Source organism: Podarcis vaucheri, assembly GCF_965113315.1.
Source record: "Podarcis vaucheri genome assembly, chromosome: 12".
NCBI lineage: Eukaryota > Metazoa > Chordata > Lepidosauria > Squamata > Lacertidae > Podarcis > Podarcis vaucheri.
In genome coordinates this window covers 34,496,607-34,515,295 of record NC_138750.1, presented here as the reverse complement: position 1 = coordinate 34,515,295, position 18,689 = coordinate 34,496,607, and positions in this window count along the sequence as shown.

Sequence of the window (18,689 nt, the reverse complement as noted above, 5' to 3'; positions counted from 1 at the left end):
AAAAAGGAAAAGACAGTGTTAATTACTTTCCAACTTTGATCTCACCGATTTTCGCCTTTGTTTTCACTACTGCCCCTAAGAATGACAATTTGGGACATCGCTTGGAAAGAACAACCCAGATGAAAGCCTGCATTTGCGAGCATTGCTTTGAAGATTGCATCTGTAATTAGAAAGAAATATTTGCACTACCATTCTCTAGGAATTTCCCATTGCCAACAGTAAACAGCATATTTAGAATTTATATATTGCTTTCTGTGTTCATAGATTGGTATATACAGTCCTTAATTCTGTGCTGTTGTGGTAGAATATCTGAAGGGCTTTGAACACCCTGAAGTGCTATTTGTGAGGACTACATATTTGGAAGGAAGACTCAAGAGACACACAAATGGCTATATGTATTATATAACAGTTAGAAGGTCTGTAGCCAATACAAGCAATTAAGAAACCATGGGTAGATGGATTCCGGATAAGCCAGACAGGGATCCATCTTGGCCCCAAACATCCTCAAGTGTGGAGTAGGCAGAAAAGGGGGAATTCCCCCAAAAGTCCAATCCAGGATATTTCCCCACAAATTCCAACTCGGACCCCCAAATGGCAACTGAAACAATTAATACTATCACGGACAAGCCATGAAGAAAGCTGGTTGGAGACAAAGCCTCCTGTCAGACTCAGGGGAATTCTCTCCCTCCCCTGGTGGCCGCATGGCACAGACAAAGACAAAGAATTCTTACTAATGAGTTTATTCAATCATCACAGCAGGAGACAAGGAATGTAGTCTGTATCCCATTAACGGCGTTGCTCCAACTGAGCTCCTCCTGTCTCCCTTCCTACCAACAACATTTCCGTTTATGGTGGCTGTCAGGGACTAATTATCTCTGAGTCCCTTGTTCTTGCACCCTCAATGAATGCCAAGTTCTGGGAGAAGGGGGGTCAGAAATACTCTCCAGTGGTAAGGTGTCAGCTGGCTGCCTTGCCTCTGTCTCCCCTGGCTCTGGCTCTGCCCTCCCTTCTCCCAACACCTCCCAACTCTTCTGTTCGTCCGTCTCTAAGCTGTGACCTTCCTCAAACCACTGCTGTAAATCAAGACTGTCTTCCTCTCCTCTGGAAGCTCCAGGAGAAGGGGGGGTGACCTCCACCATTCCTCCTCAATCTCTCCCCCTTCAGTCCAGTCCCTGATACCTCCTACCCCTCCATGATTAGCCCTGATGGACAAGAAAATCTCTCAGGACTTCCACTTGACCAGGGTAGAAGCAAATCTGTCCTCAATCTGTGTCTTGTCTTTTCTCAGCTGGTAGCCTTTTCTCAGCTGGTAGCAAACTGCTTTTGAAAGCAGAAACAGTATATGATATGGTGCTGGTCAGAGATGCCAGCTTCTCCAGAGGATTGGGGGGACTCAATGAGACATTGCATGACATGCTGCTGTTGCGCATGTGATGTCGTGTGATGTGCTCCTGATGTTCCAATTAATCAAGCAGCAGCTCTACGACCCACAAAAGACAGCGCTTGTTACCTCATACTCCGAGATCTTGTTCTTCGGAGGTCTTAGGTATCAAAACATCCTACAGAACCTGTGCCAAATATCTAAAGGATCTCCCTTCCCATCGAAGAAGCTTTATGCTCATGAGACTAAATGCTTCCCCTCTGCAGTGACCAAAGGCAGATTCTCACACATTCCATTTCAAGCCTATTTGTGTGTCTACAATCAAGAAGTACCAGATTCAATGGACCACATTCTCTTAGATTGCTGTTTACACAGCAGACCTCACCAACTGATGCTTAGCAAAATGTTGGACCTCCACCCCACAACTCTGAGAAGAGGCCAAATAAGCTTTCTCCTGGCAGATCGGGACAAAGATATTACTACTTTAGTAGCTTCCTTTTTAGCCACAATTTTACCAGAAAGGGTTCCCAATGAACTATCCTTTCGAGAAATAGATGGGGCGTAGCAGAACACCCAAATGCACATGACCATATAACCTTATAACCCTTGATGGCTTCACCCTTGTCATTTAATTATTCCAGTTACTTGAAACGTTTTCTACTATGATGCCAATAAAGGTATTTGATTGATTGATTGATTGATTGATGTTGCACAACATCCTCTGAAAATTCAAGGGGCACAGCCCCCTCTAAAAATATTGGGGGAGCCAAAACTGCCTGAGCCCCTAGGAGTCGGTGCCTATGGTGGTGGTGGGATATCATAACATTGCTAGTGCCGAAGGTGTCATTACCTTGATACAAAGTGTTACCTGTCTAAAGAGGAATGCTTTGCAGGGCAATCTAGTCATGCGACAATACTTTTGCTGCACCTGAGCAAAAAGTATTCCCTACATTTTGTAACCTCCCCACATATTATCCTAATTGCATTGACACTGTTTGTAAAGGTCACCCTCTTCTGGAAGCGTTGAATTGAATATGTTTGCCCTCAGTGGCATCAGCCCCTTTGATTGGCTACATTGTGGTGTCATCCCTTTCATCGTGTGCTCTCTGATTAACTGAGATCACATTTATAACTGAGCCTGGAAGCATTTCCTCTTTCAATAGGATTTGTCTGCCCTCCATGAGTTGGTGCCCCTGCTAACCACAGCACCAGAGATGCTGAAGACTGTTGGGAAATCCTGGTGTCTTGACTTAAAAAGCACCCTAATGTCATGCATGTGGGTTATTAGAGGATTTACCGTGAAAGATATTCCCAGATGCTCTCTTTTTATTGTCCCTTCATATATTCCAGGGTTTACCCAAGTATTATAATGAGTTGTAAAACCTGTCAAGAGCTAACTAAAATGAAGCCCTTCCATATTTCCTATTTATGCAAACTGCATATTAAAATCTTAGGTCTGAGCATCACACAAGTATACATAATTTAGATCATCCTTCCTCAATCTGGTGCCCTTTGGACTACAACTTCCATGAGCTGTGCTGGATGAGGATAATGGAAGTTGTAGTCCAAAACATCGAGGGGGCTCCTAGTTGGGGAAGGCTGATTTAGATCTCCAATCGAATCCAAGAAAGTCTGTCATACTGGTTCCACAAATATCCCTATACAAAGTGAGATGGAGACAACGGAATTGACCCTGAGATTCTTCTTATGGGTTATGTGTACACCTTGTAGGGGTTATTAAATTTGCCACCTCTGTATTTCACATTCAATATGACCTTGACAGAACAGAAGCCGCATGCAAGAGAGATCATCTTGCTTGAAGGATAACTAACTCTCAACAACAGAGTGAATTCTAAAAAAAATCACTCAAAATGGTAAAGTTTAAATGATGCAGGGAAGTAAAGTGATGTAGTTTTAGATGGTATAGCTGTCTCTAGTGTTCTCTGACTAAACAACACTTTCCTGCTGTGAAAGTCATTTGAATATAATGGAAAACTCCTTGATTCAATTATACTCAATGGACCCTGTTTATGTTCTTTGTTGAGCTAGTAGTATAAACCTAGAGTAATTCCATGCCCTGTTTTGAATTTGTACCTTAACTCCCTTCATGTATTTTTTCTTTGTTTGGAAGAAGTGACTGAAATGCCACCTTTTCACTTCTGTAACTATGACTGCATACAAACAATACCTTTAAAGCACATGCAAATAACATTTTGCTCCTCAAAGAATTACAGGCACTGTGGTTTGTTAAGTGTTGTTGGGAGTTGTAACTCTGTGAGGGGGAACTCACAGTGCCCAGAAAGAATGTGCTTTGAATGTGCTTTAAAGATATAGTGTGTACAGAGACTACATTTATATTTTATTATTATTTTGTACCAAATGTACCTGTACTGCGTGGAAGCTGATTAAAGTTGAAAATAGGTCCTTATGTGTGTGTTGTTGAGTTTCTTTGTTTTCACATTTTTATGTATCATTTTATATTTTTACAACCTGAGTCAGTATGAGACAACTTCTGATGACCCTATGTATTACACATATGGAAATTAGGTGCACACTGTGTTGGTGTTTGTAGTTAAGATGCTAACAGATGACTGGATCTGTGTTGGAGAAGGATACTGTACCCTGGATAGATTCACACTGGGACTCTGAGTTCAGGAAAATGGGAAAGGCACATTTATTTCAGAAAGTACATGTTTGATAGGAAAGATCCTAGTTCTAATTAACTGAGGCGGAAATGAAAAGAAGAAGAAGCCATGCTTGCTCTTTCATCTCAGTAGGAGAGATGCACAAAGATGTCTCCTCTGCCAATGTAAGGATGAAGAGGAGAGTAGGAAATGAGGTCAGCAACCCTGAAGGAAAATCAATAGATCATCATAAGAAGGACAGTCTAGGAAGGCTGGAGATTCTTCTCTGTGTGGGCATGTCATCTGCAGTGCAAATATCCTGAAACTTCCAACATCCTCAAAGGGGACAAATGTTTGCCAGCTCTGCAGTGAGCCCTTTCCAAAAGGCCACAGTCTTATCGCACAGCTGAATATGGTAGAAAAGGAGAATCAGGAGGGTCCTAAATCCAGTCCCATGCTCCTTTCAAGATGAAACCTTGGAACCTTTCGGAAGTGCGGTTGTGCATGCAATCCTTTCAGTCCTCACTTTTGTGTTAGAAAGGACACACACACACACAGCCCCTGTTTGAACACACTGCTCCACACCCAGTGCGGAAGATGCATATATAAACTTCTGTGTGTACCTCTAGCAGGCTTTGGGCAAATACCATTCTATCATATTCTATCACTCCCACTTGCTAATGTCCTTTGTCCAACACAAAATCTGAACAATATGTTGGGGTGGCCAACATGGTGCCTTCAAGATGTTGTTGGACTTCAAAGCCCAGCAGCCCAAGCCAGCATGGCCAATGGTCAGGGTTGATGGGAAATGCAATCCAATAGCATTTGGAGGGTGCCACAACACTTACCATATGTCAACATCATAGGTTTCTGTAGGTGGATATTCACATGCACCTTCTGGAAATACCTAGCGCATCAATTCAGCTCACCTGTTTCTGTAGGTGAAATGACTCTGCTGGATCCGGAGCGTAATTGTATATGTATCTTTGGGGTGTGTGTGTTTCCTTCCCTAGTTTGTTCTGTCTGTTTCTTCTTTCACTTCATTCATATCGTGACTGCACCAGATAGGGGTTATGCATAAATCAAAATAGAGCCACACTTCTTTTCTTTTTCTATTTGAATTTACACATTCTGTTTTATCATATCGCCTTTTAAAAGCTTCTACCACTCATTTCTTTCCGTTGTCTCACTTCTGTTTTGTTGTAGGCAGCACTTCCTCCCCCAGACCTTTAATAATTGCATATGTCTAGATCGGGCCACTTGTTAACTGCTGTGCATGATTTTTAGAGAGTGCCTTCAATCACAGAAGTGGTTTATGATTATGCAAAATAACGATTCAAATTTAGGGAATATGCATTTTTAAGCTTCTTTCTCATCCTCCCTGCATTTCATAATTAATTTTTATAGTCTTAACTTACAATATTTTCAATTTGTTGAGCAAGACAGATTCATTTGATTAATTTCTTTGAAAATTAGAAGGAATTCAGGAGAGGAGCTGTACTGCATATTTGAATGATCAAGACAAATTATCATTTTCCCCCAGGTCCACATACAAAAAAGGAAGAAAAGGATGTAATAGTTGTACAAAAGGTTCCCTTCTTAAAGAAAGGTTTTTAGTTTACCCTGTCATTATTTAACTGTCTCTCGTTTGCCGCCACACAGTAGAGAAATGAAATTTCATTTATAAGCAGATTGGTAAATGTAGAGCCAGACTCTGTTTAATAAACTGTAATAAACACAGGAAATTGACTTATATGATGTCAAACCATTTGCTAGTCTAGCCACTGAGTTGGAAGCATAACAGCAGAGATCATTCTGTGTGCAACTAAAGGGTTAAGTTTGTTTTTTTCAGAGTCAAGTAGCCAAGAGGGCAATGAGTGGAGGTGTTGCTTCACAACCAGGGCATGTTTGCTGACATAGTGTGTGCCCTCATTGGCTAGATACTTCTGAGGGAATTTTCCCATGTATGTTTGGTTGAATGTCTCCCTGCTATGTACAAGATTTGAAGTTAAAAAAAAAGACAAAAGTTCTTACGTCCTCAACATATTCACTGTTTTTGTTTAATTTACTAAATAAAATGTTATAAGGATTTCCTCTCTATGGGCTCCATCTGCATTAGTTAAGTGACTTTGCTAACAGCCACTGTGTTACTACACCGCCAGGTTTAACATCTATATTTTAAATATTTGAAAATATAAGGGCGATAATGAATATTGCCCATAGTGCTTGGTCCTGTGATAGCATCCATTATTTACTCAAGGATTCATTCAAGATAGTGTACATAAAAATATGCAGGTAAAAACATGTCATGAATATTTATTTATCAAATTTTAAAGATGTTGGGAAGCACATTGGCCAAAACAGATGAAACAGGAGATATTTGTGATTTGATTCCTAGCATATTAAAAAACTTAGAAGGCCAGCATGAAGAATGGAGTTGTTCATTTTCCATCAGAGCAGGACGACTAAGAGAGGAAGTATAATGCTTCCCCCCCCCGCTCATAGGCGCCGACTCCATGGGGCTTGAGGGGGCTTGAGCCCCCTCAAAAAAATTTTTTTGGGGGGCTCAGCCCCCCCAATAATCTCGGGCGCCGCCGCCGTCCCCCGCCTCCTCCCCACCTGCTCCCTCGCCAGCCAGCCAGCCAGCCGCGCGCCCTAGCCAGAGAGCCCCGGCCGTCCCCCGCGAATCCCCGGGGGCGGGGGCTCCTGCCTCTAGCCCCAGGTTTCCCGCCTATCAGCTGTTCCGGAGCTGATTAATAGGCAGCAGCACGCTCTCCCCTATTCGCTCACGAGGGGGCGACGCCACTTTATTTGCATATTCATGAGCTTATTTGCATATTCATGAGCTTATTTACATTTCACGAGCTTTCCCGGGCCCCCCCAATATTTTTTATAAGTCCGCGTCCCTGCCCCCGCTCCACTCTGTTACCATAATTGAAATCACTTTCCAAAGCTCTTACTAGAAGAAGAAGAAGAGTTTGGATTTGATATCCCGCCTTTCACTCCCCTTCAGGAGTCTCAAAGCGGCTAACATTCTCCTTTCCCTTCCTCCCCCACAACAAACACTCTGTGAGGTGAGTGGGGCTGAGAGACTTCAAAGAAGTGTGACTGGCCCAAGGTCACCCAGCAGCTGCATGTGGAGGAGCAGAGACGCGAACCCGGTTCCCCAGATTATGTGACTACCACTCTTAACCACTACACCACACTGGCTCTAGCTCTTACTAGCCCTGTTTTGCAGAGGGGTGTTAAGCCAACCATTTTAAAGGTATGGATCATGCCCTACCCCAGTGGGGCTAACAGCAGCTTTGAAGAGAGGGGATTTGAAACATGCATGTGGTACCAGGGGAGGGGTGCTCCTTGACTTGAGGAATGGGGAACTATGTCGATTTCAGTTTTTCTCAGTTTCTCATTTTTCCCAATCTTCAATCCTCCACATTTCCACATTGTCATTTTTTTTAAAGGAAGAAAGAAATTTTCATTAAAATTTACCATTCACCATTTAGTGTGAATTTCCATGCTTATACACATATTTGTATACAATTTCCCCTAACATGCACATTTTTGCAAAGCGATTAATATAATGCATTTTCGTCTGTCATTTTCACTAATTTATGCACATTTCCTGGCTGTAGAACTATGTTGCCAAATTAATGGATGCTGTGGACCATGTTGATTGAGCATATGAAGAATTCACCCAGCAGTGCATTATTGCAGTTTTTAACACCCTCGTTTTGTTGTGTTCAGTTCAAGAACCAGATAATGTATGGTCTTTTACAAGTTCATTTATCAACTTCACTGTTGCTTTTCATGGATCCTTTCATCAGTTGCATTAGGATTTCCAGGCAAAAACTGTACCCTGAATATCAAATTTATCATGTTGATTACAGAAGATCATTATTACAGATTTTTGTTTTTTTGTTTTTTAAAGCAGAATGGGGGTGGGGGAGAAACATAATATATAATTCATTTTCCAAATAATTTATTATTTTGTTTTCAGGGATAACCTTTGGCACATTCATATGGATTCATGTGAATGCTTCTCCTAGCTACAATGATTTACTGTCATTTTAATAAATGAAAAAGTAATCTTAGAAAAACGTAATTGTTCTATCTTTCCCCCTTAAATTGAGACATTTGTACGAAAGCAATGATGGCCTTGTTCTAAAGATGGCTGTCACATCACTTGCATAGAAATCAATATGAACCAGATGTGAATCCTCTAAGGATTCAAGGTTCATATAATCACAGACATCAATTTCCTGTTGACTCTTGGTAGATGATGGAGGCACATTGGTGATGTATCCGAGAATGATACCACTCCAGGTAAGCATCATTTACAGAGACACATATGCACAGTGCCATTTACCATCAGCATTCACACATTTCTGCACAGCTATACCACGGGTAACTTATGTAGGGTGCATGACATCTCAATATCAAAATTCAAAGCAGTTCCATAACTATGTTTAGTATTGTACGTCAAGTCAAGGAAGGGGGGCAGGGAACCTACTCTACCTTGTCCCATTTCCCTTCAGAGAGCCGGTGCTGTTCTGAGCACCGGATGTTAGCTCAGCGTGTCATCTGACCTGTACTGGAAGTACAGGGGTGGAGTTTGCTCTCTCTACTGTTGGAGTCTGGAGAGTGCAGACGTGTTTCTCTGTACTGCTGCAATGACAGAAATAAAGACATGTAAAGAGATTTCTGTCTGTCTCTTTCCCCTCCCTGAGGGAAGCAGGGAGGAGAGGTGTGTCCCTCTCACGCTGAGTGGGATCGCCGATAGTGACCTCGCCTGTATCCTGCTGGGAGACGCAGATGGGGAGGTCAACAGGATCTCAAGCCAAGTGCCTGGAGAATGGCCAGTTCCCTCTGACTGAGGCTGAGAATCCGACAGTGTAGTGGTTAAGAGCGGTGGACTCGTAATCTGGTGAACCGGGTTCGCGTCTCCGCTCATCCACATGCAGCTGCCGGGTGACCTTGGGCTAGTCACACTACTCTTAAGTCTCTCAGCCCCACTCACCTCACAGAGTGTTTGTTGTGGGGGAGGAAGGGAAAGGAGAATGTTAGCCGCTTTGAGACTCCTTAGGGTAGTGATAAAGTGGGATATCAAATCCAAACTGTTCTTCAGTCCCCCAATAAAATATTTGAGGGGGCCAGCCACTTGATGGGCATTGCCATTTCTCCCCTTCATTGCTAGAAAGCACCTCGGGGCAACATGGCTGCTGCCTGGCACTCCCCAGCTCACCTCCCTCTTCCGCCCACCACTACTTTGTTGCTAGGCTTGTGGGCAGGGCATGAAACCAGTGGAGGCAAATGGAGTGTGCACACACAAATCATTGGAGGCGGGACTTACCTGCCACCCTCCTCCCCCAGTATTTTATTCAAGCTGGCACCCCTGCAGTCTACTAATTTTACCTAACAATTTACTATTTAAAGTGGTCCTTCTTATCTATCTGGCCTAGAACCAGTGCTGGATTTACGTACAGTGGTACCTCGGGTTACATATGCTTCAGGTTACATACGCTTCAGGTTACAGACTCCGCTAACCCAGAAATAGTGCTTAAGGTTAAGAACTTTGCTTCGGGATAAGAACAGAAATCCTTCTCCAGCGGCAGCAGCAGGAGGCCCCATTAGCTAAAGTGGTGCTTCAGGTTAAGAACAGTTTCAGGTTAAGAACGGACCTCCAGAACGAATTAAGGACTTAACCCGAGGTACCACTGTATAAGCTAAAGAAGCTATAGCTTATGGGCCCACTCTCTTGCCCCCCATCACTATTAATATACTTCTTCTTAATTGTATTTCAGTTCAACAATTACTTTGATAAAATACATATTTTGTTATGTGTAAATGTCTTTAGATACCTAAATTACCACATAGCATATATTCAACACAAAAAACAGTGACAATTTGTTGTTGACAAAGGACAGCTGGACATATAAAGGGCCCCATTACCTTCAGTAGCTTAGGGCCTAATCAAACCTAAATCCAGCCCTGCCTAGAACCCATGATTTTCCTAATGTTCTTTTGGTTCTGGCAATGATGCCAGTGCCAAATAATAAAAAGGATATCTTATTTATCTGTGTTATTGATCTTTTGTTTCCTTACCTTTATCATATATTTATTGATCTTCATCTATTGCATTTGGTTGTTAAAATATGAGCTATGAATGTGTTTTTATTTGTAGGGCGAAACAGAAGGTTCACAAAGTAATCCACTGAAACATGCAGCAATTTTTTTAAAAAGAGAGAGGGAGAGAGAGAGAGAGAGAGAGAGAGAGAGAGAGAGAGAGAGAAGTTTGAGCACCGCTGATATAGATGATAGAACTAGGAAGAAAAGGCACAATTTTAATCAACAGAGAACCTCTACAGTTTATACAGCAGTTTCAAGCCTTGCTCTCATCTTGCTGTCTCATGTGATCTTGTTAGAGGACGTGCATAGATTACATTGCTAACTATATATAACAGGAGGTATCCAAATGATAATCTCTTCCACTGTAGGTTTTCCTCCCCCCCCCCATAAAGCACATAACAGAAAAAGAGAAGGGTTTTTTTGGAGGGGAGCTGTAGACTTTTCCATAGGGAAAAAATTGTCCAAGTACAGACAAATTAATACCTACCAAGGGAAAGATTCAGACTAGTTTATTCCTTTGCATCTGGTATTCTTGTATCATTGAACTAGAAGTGGCATCTGTTGACTTTCTGCCTGCCATGGATTTACTTTACAGGGGCCCTTTTTGATCCAGCCTGAATGCCAGCCATATAGAAGCAGCTTTGATCTGCACAGCCTTTTCGCATCTGGTTGAAACAGTTCTGCTCAGCTTGCACGCCAAGGCCATAGCATTTGACATGGTAGCACTTGAAGATTTATAAGATCTGTGGGTGGGAGAGGATGTGGATGGACAGAGTTTGTATGTCGTGCTGGAGAATACAAGGGATGTGAAGGGGTAGCATTGGACCTAAGCTGAATATACAACTCTTTGAGAGTTCAGATGGGCCTTTGTTTAGACGCAATACTGTATGTGTGCTTTCCCCTTGACTTTGTGGGTGCCGTGTGCCCCCAGTCCTTTAGAAAGCTCTTATCTATACGAGTGAAAATTTGGATCTCTTTCTCCCGAGAGATGTTTTGAAAAATGTATAGGGATAAATTCCAAGTTGCACACTGCTTTCTTGAAAGACATCCTGTTTTGACATTTGCGTTTGAATTTTAAGAGAGCTTAGAAAGAGCCATTACCTCCTTAGGCAGATAGTGCTGTTTATTTCGGTGCTAATGAGATACCCAGTGTTTTTTCACACTCATGGTCGAGATCTTGCTGAGAGATGTCTTATTTGTATTCATTCCCATTGTGTCTTCCTCTGTTCCCTGACATACATAACATTTACAAAACTTAATTTCTTTTATCATTTATGCGCAGAAGAGGAAAGGGGGGGGGGGAGAACAGCCCTGTAGAAAATGAAGAATTGTCTTTGTCTGGGTGTGACTTAAGTAACTGAGCCGGCACTAGATGATAGAATTTCAATCAATATGTTTGATCTATTAGAAATCTGAAGTGTTCTAAAATAGACAAGTCTGATGATGGTAAAGGACAAAAGCAGGCTTTGGATTTACAAGGTTCTTTCAAAAACAGCCTCCTTCTTTTATTTGTACTGGTCTATGCTTTGCTCCTTTGCTTATTAACTCTCTGCTGGATTGAGAGTGGCTATTTATTTCTTTACTTTATGAATTTATTTATGTTTTATTGCTTGCTTTAAAAATAAAATAATATCCAGCAAAGAAAAATGTCCCTTAGAACCCTAGATTTAGTCACATGATTCATGACACTGTCATCAACTTGCTATTGGCCAATTGTCCTTTAGACGGAACGTCTTGTAGATACAGTCATTCCATATAGTGCCTCCTTGAACTGTTGTTTGGGGGAATTCTTGGGAATGACATTCACTCAGAGATTTGTAAAAAAAGAAAAAGAAAAAAGAAAGGCTGAATGAGTATAACCCCCTAAAGTCCTGTGGGGAATATCTGGAATGCAATAAGACCAAAGCAAACAAACAAAAACATAACAACAGAGAGTCACAAGCCAGGATACAAAGACTTCCACTATGCCAGCTTTCAGTAAGTGCATCATTGTTGCTTAAAGCGTGTTCTCCAATAAATGAGAGCACGTGTTGCAGTGTGGGCCACTGGGCCAGGCCTCTTGTTGCCAGGCAGGTTAATAGTTGTTGCCTGGCATTGTGATTGGATAACCGGGTTGCTGGGGCAAATTGTATGTTGCAAATTGGGTGGGTGGGACCATAGTCTTTAAATATTGGTGCACTCTGGTTTCTCTTTCTCTTTGCAGAGTGCATCGGATGACCCGCCCGCCCACCCTCTTTTCCGGTTGACCTTGCTTTGCCTGTCATGGGGTCGTCTGCTTTGGCGCAGGGGCCTAGTAGAAATTTTGCCATTTGGTGATTGGCTGTGCCATTTGGTTTTTGCCTACTACTCAGCAATTCGTCACAACTTGTAAGGTTGCGGTTAGGCATTGGTTATAATATGCTGGTGGTGGAGGGGTCAGGATAGGCTGTGCCTGCCCCTCCTGTTGCACTGAAGGGAATTCCGTTAAAGGAATCCTGGGGCTTGCCACAATTTCGTCCAATCCCGGCAAGCTTTCGGGGAGCTGCTGGGGTGAGCGGCGTGGGTCCGATGCTTAGCTCAAATGACCCCCAAGTTTGACTTTCCCTTCTACTGGCTACCGATCGGACCTCAGGATGTCAGTTCTGTCCCAGGCGGGGGGACAGATAGTCATAACCAATGTCTAAACAGCCACTCACTGATTTTGTATTTTAATAAAGTTGTGGCCAAAATAGTGCCCAAAAACCAAAACTAAAATTATGTGTTATGTGTGAAGTTATTTGAGGGGTGGCCTAGGGACCTACACACGCAATAGGTGGAAGTGAGTGAGGCAGAAAGGAGATCTGTGCATTCCTGACATGGAAAAGGCGCTTTCTATGTTCAGATCAGGGGTGTCAACTTGGATAAAATATTGTGGGGGTCCAGGTAAGCCCTGCCCTGCAAAATCAAAGTGGGCTGAGGGGGAGGGGCACCCACACAAACCATCCCACAATGTCCCTGAATGTGTGAGCTCCTCCCAGGCTTTCATGCTGAGAATAAAGTTGAAGGGACTTCTAACTGCATTTCTATGACCACGGCTAGAAGTATTCTTGAGATGGATATTCCTGATTAACTTTACTTTCCATTCAATTCTGTATTCCTCGCTTGCAGCACTGTTTCCATTCTGCTGCAGTTTGCCTTCCACTAAAAAACACTATTAATCTTGCTGCCTTGGTTGCAAAATTATACCACTTCAATAACATATACAACTGATAAATTACATAAAGTACATTGCCATTATATTATTCCAGCCCATGTCATTCAATGCAAAGGAAACAAGTTCTCTAAACATGCAAATGCTGAGGAAGGAGGCAGTATTGGGGTGGGGCCAGATTCCCTACACACATTTTGCCATTCCATGGTCAGGCTGAATGCCTGCATAGGGTTACAGGAAGATAGATATCAACTCCTGGTCCATTAATTCACCAAAGATTGCAGACCTTCATGTTTCAGTCACCAATAACTAATCTGGACTCATATGTCAAACAAAGGCAGCAAAGCCTGGCCTTGCATTCTTCTTATTCCAAAGTTACCTTTGCCAGAGCTTTGAAGATATATTGCTTCAAACATCTAATTTACAGTTATTAAATCTAAGCAACTTTGACTGATGACACAAGTTCTGAACTTTTGTTGCGCAGACAGCTCAAGCTACTATTGGCTGAAAGTAAGTAGGTTTTTTTTATTTTCATGAGAGTGCGCTATCAAAACGGATACTATCAGAACATAATAAATCAACATGATGTCATTAATTGTAATGTTGGTATCAGCATAACCCTCATCTTGTTGAGGTTAATTAATAGGCCAAATGCTGCTACAACTGTAGAGAAAATTATTATGCTCCCCTGAAGGTTGTGATCTGTTTGGAGGTAGGGTACCACCATCTGTGTGGGAAAAATGTTTAATCTATTCATTTTGCTTGAAACCAGTCTAAGCCAAACTGACATTGTATAGTAAGGATGCCTGGGAATGCCATTCCATTTTTAAGGAAACTGATTCACATTTCCTGGATCACTAGGCAGATCAGAAAGTAGTAATCCTTTGATTATTGCACTTTTCCAAATTTTGTGAGGCAGCTCAAAAGAAGTAACAAAATAAGAGTTTTGTAGAAAAAGCAGTGGTTTTGTTTAAATTAAAAATGCAAATTTCTGCATTTTTATATTATCACAGATTTGATGTGGAAGCAGGAAAGGACAGGCTTATGAATGAACACATATGAAACTAACATGGAACAGTAATAGAATAATCCATCCAGCCCTGTATAGGACAGATAGAATAAGGATTTAGGGCAGGCATAGGCAACCTTCGGTCCTCCAGATGTTTTGGACTACAATTCTCATAATCCCTGACCACTAGTCCTGTTAGCTAGGGATCATGGGAATTGTAGGCCAAAACATCTGGAGGGCCGAATGTTGCCTATGCCTGATTTAGGGAACGTTAAAAGCCAACACCCATAAGTACTCAAGCCTTTGCCAACTACCTCGTTATTATGCATTCAGTTTTTTGAGACGGGGAGTTTTAAGAGGAAAATGTGATGTGTACATCACAGAAGAATGATGTAATGAAGGAAATCAAATTAGTTTGTTGATGCCCTTTTTTTACCATGTTTGTAGCAGGTCAAATGGCTACTAAGCTTTTGACCAGTGGCCTTTCTCCCAAATTTCGATGACAGTGTGTACATAGGAAATAGGCCATGTTGAAAATTTTAGCCCTTTTAAAGAAGAAAATAATAGTTGGAGGATTTAGATTTCATTCATGATTGTTACTGCAAAATTCAATGATGTGTAGAAAACAGTTCTAACAGATGGCTCTGGTTTATTTCCTTTGTATAAATAATGATGTAGCCAAGGTTAGTGTAGCAAAGAAAAGAAAAGGCATATCTAGAATATTTGTCTAATCAGAGGTGATGCAAAGCAGTGCTCAAATTACAGAGGGAAAGGTAAGGAGTGCTTAACGAAAACTACAAGCTCCACCCCTCACTTCTCCTAATTTAAGCCAAATAATGCACTTTTGCAGTAGTTTGAAAACAGTAGCTGGGGGTAGGGAGCATAAATTGTAAGAGAGCTAAACCCTTCTGTGCCCCACCCCACAATAATTCAAGTACTGATTTAAAGTAATACCTTGGGTGAGGTAACAACAATGACCCAATCCGTCACTGCTGTCTGCTTAAACAGCTGAATACTACACATAAATGTTCCAATCCAGCTAGGGGCATTTACACTCTTCTTGACATTATAGAACTAGATCCAGAAACTAGGGCTGAATGCTCATAGCCTCAGTAAAACAATCCATGATGGCAATGATCATCACTTGCAGATTATGAGGAAATAATAGTGATGGATTCTGTTCCATTTCCCCCAGACTATTGTTGATTCTTTACCTGGATAATTGCCAGTTAAAAATGGATCAGCTGACAGGTGATGGGGAAGATCTCTTTCTAAGATCCTAGAAAAAAAAACTTCCTAATGAGAGTTAGGTGGTCAAAACATCTGATGTGGTATCAGGGAATTCCTGAAGTTCCTATCCCTTTCTTGTTGAAAGCCTTAAATTCAATTCCAGTCATCTCCAGTTAAAAGGAACTCAGGTTGAGAGAAGATTTCTAGCTAGCTAGCCATCCATGCGTCCACACACACACACACACACACCCCACCATTGCTACTGCCATAATTATCAGTCTTGGTATAAGGAAACTTCCTATGGCTTATATGTAAAATGCATGTAGAATTTCTGATTTTTAGTAGCCTAGAAAGTACTATTAATGTGTCTGAGGGGGGTCAGAAACACACACATCAAAAAATATCATATCACATTGGGAATTCTACCCTTTGGCAGAATCCAGTGGAGTTATCTCCTTTGAAAGTACCGTTGAAATGAAAAGGACAGGTTGAAGAGCATAAATTTAGACATATTCAATTCATTTCAGTGAAACTCGAGTTAGAAAAAGGTATCCGGTGAGTATTCGATTATCTGAAAATTTCACTTATGTAATGTGCCAAACAACTGTTTTGATCCTGAGACAAGATACCCCGAAGACTTCAGGGCCAAACTCTCCTGAGGAATTCAGAAATGCTGAGAAAGTTTAAAAACCAAAACCTGAACAAATTCTAAATGGAGCCAGTATGAGTTTACCCATCAAGCAATGCAATTACTTAACTTTATGCTCTGGAGATAATGGTCTTATTGGTAGGGAGGGATGTGCATTTCTTCACTTGCATCACAAGCCTATGCATGTCTAAAGCGAATCCTGTTGACTCATGTAAGACAAATTGCAGCCTTACAACAACAAAAGCCTGCGCTGCTGCTTTGGGGGTGGCCTCTTGATCAACCTACTGAGTGGGGTCCTGGACTTCTGCCCCAAAGGCCTGCCCTAATATCACTGTGGTGCCATCACAGCAGTTGTCTTCTGAAACAATTAGAAGTGCACAGCTATTGATGGATAGATCTGTTTTCAGTCCGCATTCATTTCTCGTGTGTTTATTCACAAATCCATTTCTGTATTAATTTGTGAATGCTTAGGAAAAAAATCTGTAGGAAAATTCATATTAAAGAAGAGCTTTAAAACATTTTATCACAAATTCTGCACTTAAGTAGTATTTTAGCTCAATGGATGCATTTCTAAATGTGTTATAAATAAAAAATACATATTTTAACACATTTTGTTAGCCCTGGAACACTTTTCCTTTTGACTTTGTAACACTCTTCCTATAGGAATAAGATACTTCTGATATTTTGTTGCTGCTGAAAACAGGGTACAACAGCAGCCCTAATGTCCCCCTAAGATAAAACAAATTTTCTCCATTTTTAGTTTTGCACTATTAATCTATTTGGGGAGAACTTCTTTTAAGAAGTAGAGACTTACAGAGCAATCCTACTCATGTCTATTCAGAAGTAAGCCATATTGAATTTGATGGATCTTATTCCCAGTTATGTGGGGACTGAATGGATGCCTGAAATATATTAACAGAAGTCTGAAAAGAACACAGCAGCTCCTTCCTCCTCAACAACCCTGGGAAGGAGTGAAGAAATGTATGAATCTCCCAAGCGAAGTGATCTGAAATTAATCAAACATAATAGCTAAACGTATATTTGCTTAACAGCTGGTTTTCACTGACTTCTCCCAGGTTAGAATTCTTTCTAAGCCATCCCTTTTTCCTAGATCAAATTTAGGTATGAAACATTTTCTTAAGCTAGTGTGAATGTACTCTCTAGCTCATCAATATCAGTATTATGCAGATAAATATGTAATTACTTTTTCTCCTACTCATTAAGTCTCATATTGAAATGGGATTCAATGTTGGTGTCAGCTAAACTCAGGTTATTTGTGACAACAACCATGACAATGAAATAAATCTTGATGCTCTCAGGAGAAAAAAAAGGAAGGAAAAAAGTTAAAATCTTGGGTTACTAATTGAACTCTGAAAATCTCTCAAAGAAGAGAGTTGTGGATTAATTTTTAAATCAGTTTTAATCTGCTTATTCAGTTTTCATTACAGAGCTGTGAATATTTATAGTGAAAAAAATGCAGTACTTAACCTTTAATAATTTTCCTGTTCTCAATATACTTAAACTCAAAAAGCAAAAAAGAAAAGAAAAAAGGGGGGAACCATATGTACTAGAAAGAAAGGCAATAGGCTCTTCATGACATTGTATGTGCTTTAGTTATATGAATTACTGACTCCTTCGGATGCTCAACTAGACCGACAAAAGCAGACTGTATTCTTGAACTTCATCTGTATAGAAAGATTGTTTCAACCTTCAGTTGTGCAAATTATGGATACAACCCAGCGTGTTTTGATGCTATTCAGGTAGGGATGGCTCTAGACATTTTATTCTCTGAGATGTAGGACAATGTGGTGGACTCTCTTGCACATAAAGAAACCAGCTTCAACACTGATGAAGAAAAGTATATTTCACCAAACCTAAAGTATCAAGCTAGTCTAGGGGGCCTCAAGCCACAGCTCTGTTGTGACTTGCCCACTGCTGTACCTTTGAAATGCACACGAGCAGAGCAATGCATGAGCGTGAACATTTCTTGGTGGAGTTATTGGCAGCGCCTGGCTAGTTCTCTGCCTGCTTGCTTAGCCCTCTGAGTTTTGTTGCACTATAGCTCCCATTGTCCCTGACAACTGGCCATGCTAGCTTGGGTTGCTGTGAGATGTAGTCCAGTAATTCCTCGAGAACACCATGTTGACTACCCAGTGATGGCGGCAGTTGTGGTGGTTGGGAGCATTCTGCTTGCCTGATGCTGGTCTCAATGTGAACTTGAATGTTATTGGGGTGAAATGAAAGGAAATCAAAGTCTAAATCAGCAGATGAATGGTGATTCAAGAGACTTTGCTTAAACGTCTTGCACATCTTTATTAACAGCAATATTATAGAATTTTGTATACAAGAATGCTGATACCATTCCTCTCTCCTTACTAGAAATCCCAACTGAAATGAACAATTGATGAACATTCACGTTGACATGAAAGGATATAAAAGAAATGAGCCAGCTATTGATTTCCATCACCACTCTCATCTTTCTAACAATCAAAATAAGAACA